This window comes from Lissotriton helveticus, chromosome 4_1 (genome assembly GCF_964261635.1).
Source record: "Lissotriton helveticus chromosome 4_1, aLisHel1.1, whole genome shotgun sequence".
NCBI classification, from domain to species: domain Eukaryota; kingdom Metazoa; phylum Chordata; class Amphibia; order Caudata; family Salamandridae; genus Lissotriton; species Lissotriton helveticus.
Window position 1 is genome coordinate 560,106,285 of NC_136063.1, and position 12,830 is coordinate 560,119,114.

Below are 12,830 nucleotides of genomic sequence, written 5' to 3' on the forward strand. Positions count from 1 at the left end.
CACAGAGGTACTTGTCAATACAGAGATTTATAACAAGTTCAATACCTGTACACACCTTTGATGCATTAACAGCATGTGTTTTGTAAACACTTACTCCCCTTAGCTGTACACAGACTGCCCAAAATAAGGTAGAAAAGTAATATGGTAATTAGCCACCACTATGTATACTATAAACCAAACTAACACACTCATTGGATGCTGTTGTCAGTGATGTCATCAGTGATATCATAAATGATGTCATAGAACATGCCATGAATGATGTAATATGTCAGCTCATAAACAGTGCATGGTGGGGTTGCAAGTAATAGTTAGCTCTGTTAACTATAACTGGTGAATGTCTGTGTGTTTTTTTAGTTCAAAACTTTAATGTTGTCACCTAACTATAATATCACTTTAACCTTTGCTTTCTTCAGTGAATTTATAAGGTTGAAAATCTTCATGAAACTGTCCAAAAAAAACATTCAGTCACCTCAGCTCCTTCCTGGAAAGGTTTGTGGCGATCTGCCCAGCTGGGACCAAGAAAAAAGCGTGGTCCCAAAACGCAAAATACCCTTGCATCTTATTTAGCCATTACTGTTTTCTGGGAAAAACTGAAAGTATTGTGGAAACGAAGTAAAAAAAGCTAGATTTAGAGAGGAGGTATCTAAGGGATAACTACTGTGAAGGAAATAAAAGTATATTGTTTTAACTAATTTTTATAATCTTGCAGCACAGCACGCTTTTGAGATTGTGAATAGTGAAAATGAGTAGATGAGTTTTCAATACACTCTATTAGTAGAAATACATACTATTGTCCTTGTCTTTGAGAGGAAGTGTGTAAGAGATAAGTACTGTGATGAGGAAATAGTTCATTATTTTTTCAAAACTTTTTATGATCTTGTGGGACTCTCGCAGGATTGTGAAAAGTAGAAAGGAGTAGGTGATCTTTGAATGCACTGTAGTATGCACAATTACTACTGTAGGAAGCAGTATTACTGAAGAATGTGTTTATCAGAGTGCCCTATTTATACCCATTGGCTTGGTAAGAGTTGTGAGCAGAGTACAGTCTCTTCCCACACCCTACTATGCACACCTATTATCAGAGAGTAGGGTGTTAGTAGGTAGCGCAGTCCCTCTCCAGTCACTAGTACACACACCCATCATCTGACAGAGAGGTGTTAGTGGAGAGGCCAGTCTCTCTCAACAGACCCTACTATACACACCCATCATCTGAGCGAGAGGTCTGAAAGGACAACCTATCATTCTCCACATCCTACCATGCACACCTGTTATTCAAAGAAGAGGTCTCAGCTGAGAGGCCAGTCTTTCTCCACACACACTTCCATGTACACTTGTCATCTGAGAGAGAGGTCTGAAAGAAGAGGCAAGTCCCTCACCACACCCCATTTCACACACCCATCATCTGAGACAGAGCTCTGAAAGGAAAGGCAAGTTTATCCACACACCCTACAAGGGAAATCTGTCATTTGAGAGAGAGATCTCAGCGGAGAGGCAGTCTCTCTCCACACACCCTACTTTGCACACCTGTCATCTGAGAGGGAGATCTCAGCGGAGAGGCCAGTCTCTTTCCAAACACTCAACCACGTACAATCATCATCTGAAAGAGAGGTCTGGAAGGAGAGGGCTGTTCCTCTCCACGTGCTATTGCACATACACCTGTCATCTCAAAGAGAGGTTTGAGAAGAAAGGCCAGTCCCTCCCCACTGACTACTATGCACACCCATCATCTGAGAGAGAGGTCTCAAAGGAGAGTTGAACTCCATCCACACGGATGTATGACATTACAATGCATGCTTTTACATCGCATGCCTTTACAACGCGGTTTTTACAATGCAAACCTTTACAACGCATAGCGCTTTGGGGTGCTGGATAGTGAATAGTTTAATTTTCTATTCCAACTCCAGTCCCCGTGGACACTAGGGAAGGTGTTGGACAGTAAATTAAACTTATTCCCTATCCTAGAGTGCCCCCCAGCCCAATGCGTTGTAATGGTTTGCGTTGTAAAAGTTGCGTCGTAAAGGCACTGCGTGGTAAAAGTTGTGTTGTAAAGGATGTTTCCCCATCCACACACACGTACTATGCACACCTGTTATGCAAGAGAGGGGTCTCAAAGGAGAGGCCAGTCCCTGCACACTCCCTACTATGCATAGTTGTTACTTTAGAGAGAGGTTTGAAAGCAGAGGGTAATGGAAAGCACTCAAAGTGTCCTTGGTCGGTGCCCCAAGTGGACACTGGGGCACCCAACTTGGGGTACGGCCTACCATGGCCCAGCTGGGTAATGGACCATTGTGGCGTGAGTCCCCGCCTCCTCCCTGCTGTGTTTTGGACTAGCCATAGGAATCCCACAATCATCACCTCATCTTGTGGCCCGCACCCATGCCATTGGAAAGTTTGTGTGATGTACACATGTGATGATAAGCTGGGGGACTTCGCTGTGTCAAGTCTTTTCACCATGTTGTGTCCACTATCCCACCCTGGGTCCTGGACAGACCATTAACCGCCTCTATCTACCTTTCTGATATCTCCACCTGCCCAGTGGACCTGTGCCTGATTGGCTCCTCTTGGACCTGCTACACGGGCGTGGGGCAGCCAGTCCAGTTGTGCCTCCAGTGGTGCATCTAATATGCTTGGAATGTGTTGCTTTCCCAGGCCTGGAAGAGGCCTGCCTGGATGCAAGCCACACAAGGATTTGCTACACTCTTTGCCTTGGTTCTGGTGAGGGGTCACACACATCTCTATCAGCAGCTGCTTCTAAACTTGACCACCTACCCACATGATCTTCTGTGGCCCACCCAGTGCACCCTTGAGCCCCATCTGGCCTGCCCTTCAGGCCTGGACATTTTGGTTTACCCTATCAAAAACGGACCCTGCACACTCTGCTTTCACCTGTGTTTGCTGCAATCCGGTGAGTTCTCCCCCACTTTGCAGGAACGGACCGGTGCCTTCTCTGGGATCTCCCGAGCATGGATCTTCCGCCAGGATGTATCTGGAGTTGTGAACTGCTCTGAGCCATCCTGGGTGCCGAACCCCTTTTAACTGGCAGTGATAACTGGGTTGTGGGACTCTGCAGTGGGCTCCCTCTATGCACATTTGCCCGGTCCTACCTTCTAGCCCCGTACGGCTCCAGGTACCTTTTACCAGCTCCCTCTTGCTATGGTGTGGTCCTCATAACTGGCCACTGTGTCCCTCACCAGGCCTGTTGGGATGCCAAGCCTCTTTCTCCCAACCGCGGCCCCAGCGATACCTTCTGATAAGTCCACCAAACAGCTGCTCTTTACAGAGGTGGTCTTACAGTCACATCCGTCAGCCACCCCGCCTGTTTCAGCCATTCCGGCTCTGGCCACTGCCCCCTCAGACCATGCAATGGATCGCATTCAGCAGGAGATCACCTCAGTGGGTCACTGCCTAGAGGGTATGGATGCCAAGATGACCAATCTCTCTGCGGAGTCAAAGTTTACCTGGGCCGACATTGCTGGCTTTAATGACAGAGTGAAGGGAGTGGGGCATTACTTTTCAGTCGTGGAGGAATGAATCACCCGGGCTCTGGACTGGGACTCAGCACTGTGGTAACTCCACAATAAAGTTACTGACCTTGAGGACCAGAGCTGTAGGCACAACCTCCACATTTTGCATTCTCTGAATGAGTGAAGGGGTCCAATGTCCGGGAGTTTCCTGAGGGAACGCCTCCCTACATTCACAGGGCTGACCTTTTACACTCCTCTGGTGAGTCAGAGGACCCACCGACTTGCCCTCAATGTTCGACGGCACAGAGGCCAGTGTGGCCTCCACTCGACTGTTTCCTTTGTCATGAGCAGCTTTGGCAACTCCTAACCAAGGCCCAGGCCTATGGCCAGGGACCCGGCCTATATGACTTTGAGTGGCAGGATATCAGTATTGCAGCAGACTTTTACTAGGAAGTCCAGAGTCTTCCTCGACCCCCGGGAATTGCAGTACTTTCTAGGGAGTCTCCAGCACCAGGGGATGGACACTGCAGCTGTAAACTCCTTGCCAGAGTCCCGCTCAGAGGACACTTCTCCTGTGGAACATGAAAAGAGGGGCCCCTGCGAGGGTAAATACACAGACAAGCTACATGACCACCAGGGCAGGAACCAGGGTCAATCAATAAATCAGGCATTTGTTAAGCATGACTACTCACCCATAAGGGTCTCAAGGCGCTGGGGGTAGGGGGTGCAGGTTCCAGTCCATCAAGGAGGATCTGTAGAAGAGCCAGGTTTTGAGGTTTCTTGCAAAGATGGGAAGCGATGTTGTCTGTCGTAGGTGGAGCAGAAGGGCATTCAAGGCTCTGGCCACAAGGAAGGAGAAGGAGCGGCTTCCTGATCTGGTATTTCTGGTGAAGGGGACCACAGCGTAGGAGAGCTGGGCTGATCGTAGGGTCCTTTGGGGTGCATGCAAATTGAGTCGGCTGTTCAGGTGTGCTGGTCCGGTGTTGTGGAGGGCCTTGTGTGCGTGGGTGAGTATCTTGAAGGTGACTCTGGCCACGAGGGAGAGCCAGTGGAGTGTGCGCAGGTGCTGGGAGATGTGGCAGTGTCTTGGCAGGTTTAGGACCAGTCTTGCCGCGGTGTTCTGTAGCTTGCGTGTGAGGGTTTTGTGTATTACGGCGAGGAGTGCGTTGCCTAGTCGACTCTGCTAGTGACCAGAGCATAAGTGATGGTCTTTCTGTGACCGCGGGGGATCCATTTGAAGGTCTTACTTTAGAGGCAGAGGGTGTGGAAGCAGGAGGATGAGACGGAGTTGATCTGGCAGTCCATTTTGTGCTCGGAGTCCAGGATGATTCCCAGGTGCATACGTGGTCCGTGGGAGTGGGCGGGTTTCTGAGGGCGGGGGACGGCCACCAGGTGTTGTTTTAGGCATCGGGGTTGGGCCCATGATGAGTACTTGTGTTAAATTTAAAGACCGACTGCCCGAGAGCAGGGTCTCGGACCATCCCCGTTTTACTTTACGCGGATGACGCGGTCCTGCTCGCGCGCACGCCAAAGAGTCTATAGATTTTAATTGACGGATTTGTTCAATTTATGGAATCTCTAGAACTGTCCGTCAATCTGGGCAAGTCATACGTGCTGTTGGCAGGCAATAAACCTTGCACCAAATCCACTTTCACGATAGGAAGCCACAAAATAGAAAGGGTTAAAACATTTTCTTACTTGGGCTTACTATTTGATGGGTCTTTCAAATTCAATTCCCTGGTGGAGGAGCGCTGTTGCAAAATGATTGCCACCAATGGTGCTATTGCAGGCTATGGGCGGAGGGTAGGCAGATGGTGCCCTGAACAGGTGATGAACCTTTATGGCTCTATGTGCTGCTCCAAAGTCATTTATGGGGCAGAGGTATGGGGCTTTGCTAACATCACGCAACTACAGCGGGAAGAAAATAAATATCTACGATCCATTTTGAAAGTCCCACAAAGTACCCCTGCTGTTATAGTACACAGGGAATTAGGGAGGCCATACCTTGAAGATTTGGTAAAGCTCAGACCTATCCTGGCCTGGCTGAAAATTTGGACAAATCCTCAGGCGTCCTTAAGTAGGGAAATTCTAAGTGATTGCCTAGGAAGAGATAAATGCATGAGCATCCCATGGCTCAACTATGTAAAGGCCACCCTAGAAACCCTGGGCTATAAGAATCTCTTTGTCGATCCGGTAGCAATAGTACCTCAGGGCAAAGTGATCGTAAAGAGAGCCTTGCTAGCCCAGAAAATAAAACATATAGCTGAGGCTGAAGGGTCCAAAAAAACTGTGAGTGCCCATAGTCTTGTCAAAAGTACTGAGGGAATGGAGCCATACTTTTACCTTATGTACAATGCCCAGGATAGGTTTTTAATGTGTTGTTTTAGGCTCAATTTATTACCATATTTATTAGCGTCCCCGTCCGGGATTTTAACTACAATTGAGCAGAAGGGATCCTGCGGCTGCGACAATAGGTCTCTGCAGGATTCCCTCCATTTTGTACTATTGTGTTCCTTTTATTCAATGCCTAGGTGAAGATTCTTGGCAGATATTTTAAAACATGCTAAATTGAAATATGCTAGAGCTGCTATGATTTATTTACAACAAGCGATTGACCCTTTTACATTGTGCTGTATTATGAATTTCATTAAAGTGGTGGTCCGACTGAGGGTGACTAAAGGGGGGGATTAATTGATAAGACCATTAATGTATTCACATTGGTTTTTTTTTCTCTTTTAAGAATTATATTGTACCCCAAGCTGGGTTCTGCTAATGATTTAATGCGATTTTAATTAGCTGTATATATATGTGCTTTTTTGGTGATTTTTAATCATCGAATAAAAGAACTCTTGACCTGACTTGAGTACTTGTGTCTTGTTGATGTTTAGTTGTAAGCGATACCAAAGGGGATGATGGACGAAGCAAATCAAACACTCACCCCCAGTCAACTGATCTGGGTTTAATCCATCATCATTCTTTAGCTCACTCCACCACCCCAGTTCAGACATGGCCATATGCAAATCAGTCTGACCCTTTGCCTCATTGGAGCAGTCCAGCCTGCCAAGCCATGTCTCCCCTGGAACAGATACAAGCATTCTGGGATTTGTTTCTGGCTATCAGCCGTCATCAGCCAGGAAACGCTCTGTCCATCATCCCCTTCCGTATCTCTTTGTTCACCCTAAGTTGGCAGGGTATGTCCATATGGCCATGTCTGAACTGGGGTGGCGTGGTGAGCAAAATAACAATGGATTAAACCCAGATCTGTGACTGGGGGTGAATGTTTTGCAAATGTGCAACATTCCTTCCATCGTCTTGTGTGTTTTGCTGTTCACCCTATGTGGGAAGGGTATGCCCAAACGGGGTCCCGTGCGCACTACGCCACTGGAGTCAAGCTATCCTGGCTGATGACGGCTGATAGCCAGGAAGCGGTCCTAGGATGCTTGAGTCCGGTCCAGGGAACACATGGCTTGGCAGTTCAGGCTGGACTGTTCCCATGAGGCATAGGGTCAAGACTGATTTGCATATGGCCATGTCTGAACTGGGGTGGTGTGGTTAGCAAAATAACGATGGATTAAACCCAGATCTGTAACTGGGGTGAATGTTTTGCCAATGTGCAACATTCCGTCCATCATCTTGTGTGTTTTGCTGTTTTTTTTTCTCTTTTAAGAATGATATTGTACCCCAAGCTGGGTTCTGCTAATGATTTAATGCGATTTTAATTAGCTGTATATATATGTGCTTTTTTGGTGATTTTTAATCATCGAATAAAGAACTCTTGACCTGACTTGAGTACTTGTGTCTTGTTGATGTTTAGTTGTAAGCGATACCAAAGGGGATGATGGACGAAGCAAATCAAACACTCACCCCCAGTCAACTGATCTGGGTTTAATCCATCATCATTCTTTAGCTCACTCCACCACCCCAGTTCAGACATGGCCATATGCAAATCAGTCTGACCCTTTGCCTCATTGGAGCAGTCCAGCCTGCCAAGCCATGTCTCCCCTGGAACAGATACAAGCATTCTGGGATTTGTTTCTGGCTATCAGCCGTCATCAGCCAGGAAACGCTCTGTCCATCATCCCCTTCCGTATCTCTTTGTTCACCCTAAGTTGGCAGGGTATGTCCATATGGCCATGTCTGAACTGGGGTGGCGTGGTGAGCAAAATAACAATGGATTAAACCCAGATCTGTGACTGGGGGTGAATGTTTTGCAAATGTGCAACATTCCTTCCATCGTCTTGTGTGTTTTGCTGTTCACCCTATGTGGGAAGGGTATGCCCAAACGGGGTCCCGTGCGCACTACGCCACTGGAGTCAAGCTATCCTGGCTGATGACGGCTGATAGCCAGGAAGCGGTCCTAGGATGCTTGAGTCCGGTCCAGGGAACACATGGCTTGGCAGTTCAGGCTGGACTGTTCCCATGAGGCATAGGGTCAAGACTGATTTGCATATGGCCATGTCTGAACTGGGGTGGTGTGGTTAGCAAAATAACGATGGATTAAACCCAGATCTGTAACTGGGGTGAATGTTTTGCCAATGTGCAACATTCCGTCCATCATCTTGTGTGTTTTGCTGTTCCCCCTATGTGGGAAGAGTATGCCCAGACGTGTGTCCCGTGCTCACTTCACCACTGGAGTCAAGCTATCCTGGCTGATGACGGCTGATAGCCAGAAACCGGTCCTAGGATGCCTGATTCCGGTCCTGGGAAGACATGGCTTGGCAGTTCGGGCTGGACTGTTCCCATGAGGCACAGGGTCAAGACTGATTTGCATATGGCCATGTCTGAACTGGGGTGGCGTGGTGAGCAAAATAATGATGGATTAAACCTGGATCTGTGACTGGGGGTGAACGTTTTGCCAATGTGCAACCTTCCGCCCATCATCTTGTGTGCTTTGCTGTTCGCCCTATGTGGGAAGGGTACGCCCAGACGTGGGTCCCGTGCTCACTACGCCACTGGAGTCAAGCTATCCTGGCTGGTGACGGCTGATAGCCAGAAACCAGTCCTAGGATGCTTGATTCTGGTCCAAGGAAGACATGGCCTGGCAGTTCGGGCTGGACGGTTCCCATGAGGCACAGGTTCAAGACTGATTTGCATATGGCCATGTCTGAACTTGGGTGGCGTGGTGAGCAAAATAACGATGGATTAAATGCAGATCTGTGACTGGGGGTAAATGTTTTGCCAATGTGCAACATTCCGTCCATCATCTTGTGTGTTTTGATGTTTAGTTGTAGGTAGCTGTTTTCCATCCATTTGGCGACGGCTTCCATGCCTTCTCGAACGTTTTGTCTGGCGGTGTTGGGTTCATTGGATAGGGAGAGGATGAGTTGGGTGTCGTCTGCGTATGACATGATGTTGAGTCCGTAGATTCTGACGATGGGGGCGAGTGGAGCCATGTAGACGTTGAAGAGCAAAGGGCTGGTAGGTAGGTAAAGACAAGGTCATCCAGGCAGCAGTGGAGCTTACACAGGACCGGAGCTGTGACAAGTCCTGCTCCCCACTGAATCCTGAAACATTTGGGGACAGAGGGGCCTCCCCCCACCCTGCTCCAACTGCTGCTGCTGGCAAGACCTGCCTGAGACTGTGGCCTTGATGTCCTCCGGATGGGTGTAGGAGTATTGCCATTCTGTTTGAGAGCCTGAGCCTCGGGCTATTGTTACTGTTATGCTGTTCCATTGTGTGTGAGCTATGTTCCTGTCCTCTGTGTTCTGTTGCCATTTGCATGCACAGGGTGTTGTCTTATACCCTGTTGGCTTTGATGGGTCCCTTTTCTTGGCTGCCTCTCCCTTGTGGCATTCTTTGCTGCCCACCTACTCCCAGGACTGCCTTGTTGCATCTCTCCCTCATGCACTGCTACTGCTTTACTGCTCCCAGGCCTGATGCCCCCAGCCTGCAGCGTTGTTGCTTTGCTGTCTTGATATTCTCTCTGGTCCTTTTTTCCCATCCAGTCCTGTCAGCCCATCTTGGTCCCTGCTTGCTGCCGCAGCTGTCCTAGAGGTGGATCTGGGTCTACTTTGAAGCACACCCCTCTTAATTGCCCATCTTCACCCCAGTCTAGCCCCATTGCCTCCCTGCCTCCCAGCCCCCCACCTCTCCCAGGCCATGGCTACTTGTCAGTTGTCCTGGTTGGCTTGCCTCTTGCTCTTCCCCCGGGCATCACACACTGGATGACTTCCCAGGTTTGGACCAATGGTTTCTGATTTCTGGACTACCCAAAGGAGGCTGATCCCAAGCCCCTTGTAGGTTTGCCCTTGTTTTTTTCCTGCCACTCGACCTACCCTTCAGGTCCCTCCTATCGACTTTCAGTTGCAGGCTTTCCCTCACTGCTCTCCCCTCCCCCTTCTTCTATCCCTTCCCACACCTTCTCTCCCCTGTTCTCTCTCCCTGCTTTCTGTCCCTACTGTTCCCTTTTCTCCAGCTGCCCTCTCCCCCTGTTTCGCCCCTCTTCTCTAACGCCCTTACTTCTCGATAACCTCCCGACCTCCTTACTCCCACCAGACTGCTGTCTGCACTCTCCTGGAACTTGAATGGCCTCACTCACTTCATCAAGCTCGAAAAGAAGGTGCTGGTGTGCCTCTAATCCAGTGTGCTGATGTGGCCCTCCTTCGGGAGAACCACCTCTCCTTGGAGGAATCGGATAAGCTATGCCGTGACTGGGTGCTCACATAGAAATGGTCCAGACAATTGTTTTCCTCCCGGCCAACACCGTGTCCAGGCTCAGACACATTGGCTGCACCACTAGTTTTCTCTTCTGTAACACATTGTCCTTCTTCATCCCATTCCAAGAAGTGTTGACGCAACCGAGTAACATCTAAAATGTGGATAATGAGTGCATGGTGTCACTAAAAGATGTATTATAGGCTCATTGAAACATCTCTTTCCATAGGCATTTTACCTTGCTTTACAGTTTTTGATTCCACTATGTACCTTTACAAATTCTCTCTGTAAACTGCTGTACATGATTCCAATCCTCTACACTTTCCTTACCGTAAAGCTCTGTTTATATAGTTTCCTGTCATGCAGTGATATTGAAAACGTTCCAAGACTAACTCATCATTCCCAAAATGCTATTTTCCCAGCTCCTCTCAATGATGTTGGGTATTATACAATACTTTCAAATATCAAGGACCCCCTGTAATTCGATACAATTCCTGGGACAGGGTAAAAAACTGGAGAGAAAAATAACAATCCCAGGCAATATATAACAAGTGCAGTGTGCAGACAAAGAGTTCAGAGAAACAATGTTAAAAAATCATACATTTTAATTATTTCAACAAATAGTATTTATATTTGAAAACAACAATCAATGACTTTCATAATTACATGTAGCTAATCATTACGAAAAATCAATAAATTATTATATATAAAACGATGGTTGGTTGGTTATTATACATTCATTGGAGTTCAGGATAATCACAAGCAAACTTTCTTTCAAACATAATCAGCTAATAAGATAACAAATGTCATTTTAGGGTTTCACTTTACTCTTCAGATACTTGTGATACTTGTAGGAAAGCAATAATGTGTGTTGACAAGGGAAGGTTCAATGTCTAATGCAGTCTATGAGAAGAGCCATCTATTATATACCAAGATCAAGAGAACATGCTTCCCGTTTGTTAGAGGTGTTGACATTCTGATCCTATTTTGGAAAAGGGGGGGTGGTGATGGACAGAGTTTCTGAATGATGCAGAATACTCTTACCAAGTCAAGAGATCATGGTTTTAATCCATTCTTATACTGGGAAGGAAACAAGCTTCCGGGGACCGGTTTCTGGCATCACAGCCGGTCCCCGGGAGCTTGTTTCCTTCCCAGTATAAGAATTGGCTTGGTAGGTTGGTTTGCCCTGTTCCCATCATGCACTGGGACAGGAACAGACTAATTTGCATATAGCCAGGTTCTGAGCTGGGATGGTGCAGTGAGCTAAAAAACGGTGATGGATTAAAACCATGATCTCTTGACTTGGTAAGAGTATTCTGCATCATTCAGAAACTCTGTCCATCACCACCCCCCTTTTTCAAAATCGGTTTTATCCACACTATGTGTGGGAGGGTATACTCAGACGTGAGTCCCTTGCTCATTGCACCATCAGGATTCAAGCAAACCGGGCCGAAGAAGGCTGTGATGCCAGAAACCGGTCCCCGGGAGCTTGTTTCCTTCCCAGTATAAGAATTGGCTTGGTAGGTTGGTTTGCCCTGTTCCCATCATGCACTGGGACAGGAACAGACTAATTTGCATATAGCCAGGTTCTGAGCTGGGATGGTGCAGTGAGCTAAAAAACGGTGATGGATTAAAACCATGATCTCTTGACTTGGTAAGAGTATTCTGCATCATTCAGAAACTCTGTCCATCACCACCCCCTTTTTCAAAATCGGTTTTATCCACACTATGTGTGGGAGGGTATACTCAGACGTGAGTCCCTTGCTCATTGCACCATCAGGATTCAAGCAAACCGGGCCGAAGAAGGCTGTGATGCCAGAAACCGGTCCCCGGGAGCTTGTTTCCTTCCCAGTATAAGAATTGGCTTGGTAGGTTGGTTTGCCCTGTTCCCATCATGCACTGGGACAGGAACAGACTAATTTGCATATAGCCAGGTTCTGAGCTGGGATGGTGCAGTGAGCTAAAAAACGGTGATGGATTAAAACCATGATCTCTTGACTTGGTAAGAGTATTCTGCATCATTCAGAAACTCTGTCCATCACCACCCCCCTTTTTCAAAATCGGTTTTATCCACACTATGTGTGGGAGGGTACACTCAGACGTGAGTCCCTTGCTCATTGCACCATCAGGATTCAAGCAAACCGGGCCGAAGAAGGCTGTGATGCCAGAAACCGGTCCCCGGGAGCTTGTTTCCTTCCCAGTATAAGAATTGGCTTGGTAGGTTGGTTTGCCCTGTTCCCATCATGCACTGGGACAGGAACAGACTAATTTGCATATAGCCAGGTTCTGAGCTGGGATGGTGCAGTGAGCTAAAAAACGGTGATGGATTAAAACCATGATCTCTTGACTTGGTAAGAGTATTCTGCATCATTCAGAAACTCTGTCCATCACCACCCCCCTTTTTCAAAATCGGTTTTATCCACACTATGTGTGGGAGGGTATACTCAGACGTGAGTCCCTTGCTCATTGCACCATCAGGATTCAAGCAAACCGGGCCGAAGAAGGCTGTGATGCCAGAAACCGGTCCCCGGGAGCTTGTTTCCTTCCCAGTATAAGAATTGGCTTGGTAGGTTGGTTTGCCCTGTTCCCATCATGCACTGGGACAGGAACAGACTAATTTGCATATAGCCAGGTTCTGAGCTGGGATGGTGCAGTGAGCTAAAAAACGGTGATGGATTAAAACCATGATCTCTTGACTTGGTAAGAGTATTC